This window comes from Mastomys coucha, unplaced genomic scaffold (genome assembly GCF_008632895.1).
Source record: "Mastomys coucha isolate ucsf_1 unplaced genomic scaffold, UCSF_Mcou_1 pScaffold13, whole genome shotgun sequence".
Taxonomy (NCBI): Eukaryota; Metazoa; Chordata; class Mammalia; order Rodentia; family Muridae; genus Mastomys; species Mastomys coucha.
This window is the reverse complement of record NW_022196895.1, coordinates 66,598,700-66,599,820: the sequence shown is the minus strand read 5'-3', so window position 1 is coordinate 66,599,820 and position 1,121 is coordinate 66,598,700.

Sequence of the window (1,121 nt, the reverse complement as noted above, 5' to 3'; positions counted from 1 at the left end):
GGAGGGGGAGGAAGAGGAGGAAGGGGAGGGGGAGGAGGAGGAGGAGGAGGAGGAGGTAAAGAAGAAGATCTTGCCTTTGTACTTGATGTCAAATTGTCAAAAAGCTAGGATGAAGCAGTGAATTTTCACCAATTGTGATCATGAATTCTACCTTAAAACTTTCTTTTTTTAAAAGGCTACCTCCTTTGGAGCACCTAAAATATTATAGCTGTGATATTTTCGAGGATTCCAGTGAGCTAGTAATAAATACAGACCTTTTTGTAGCCAGACTTTATACAAGTGTGTAAGAGGAAAATTTTTCATGAGCAGGAACTTACAAACATGAGTAATACAGATGTAGGTGCTCATGTTTTGGAGAAACTACACTGTGCCTTTGTCAAAATACTAGACAAGTTTGGCAAGGAACAGGAGTTATGTTTCCCTGTACAATGTTGTTGCCATCACCATTCATAAGGGAAGATATGTAGGGGTAGGAGAGACAGAGCGTGAATGCTAACACACCACACTGGTTCACGAAATCAGAGCCCAGTTCTCTGAGAAAACTTTGGCGCTCTTTCTTTCAGAGAACACATCTTGAAATGAAACTTTTCATGTTGCAGAGATGGAAGTAAAAAATAAAACAGAAGAAGGTGGAGAGGAGAGGAGAGGAGAGGAGAGGAGAGAGGGAAGGGGAGTGCAGAGGAGGGGAAGAGAGGAAAAGGGTGCAGCCCTGTAATACACCATTACACACAAGAGCTGCTTTGAATGCTGTAGACAGCTCAGGACAGGTTGTCAGAGTGCTAAATTTCTATAAATCTGCACAAAAGTTGTATTCCAAACCGAGAAGCGACTTTTCTCCTGATGCATGAAAAATATTTCATTTTAAGTATTAAGTAGACATTGATGATTAAGCTTGCAATGCTCACCTTAACTACTCCCCCCATAGGAAACCAATTCAGAAACTAGTTTGCTTTTACTCTTTAATATTATTCTTAGAAAGAACACAGCATCCAGGGGACATATGAAATTGATGACTCATTCTTGGGAGACTGGGAAGTTTTCCATTTGTCCTGCCGGGGTCCTTACCTCAGCTTGGCATATCCAAACAAGACTTATCTGACAGCTGGTTAAAATAAAAAGGA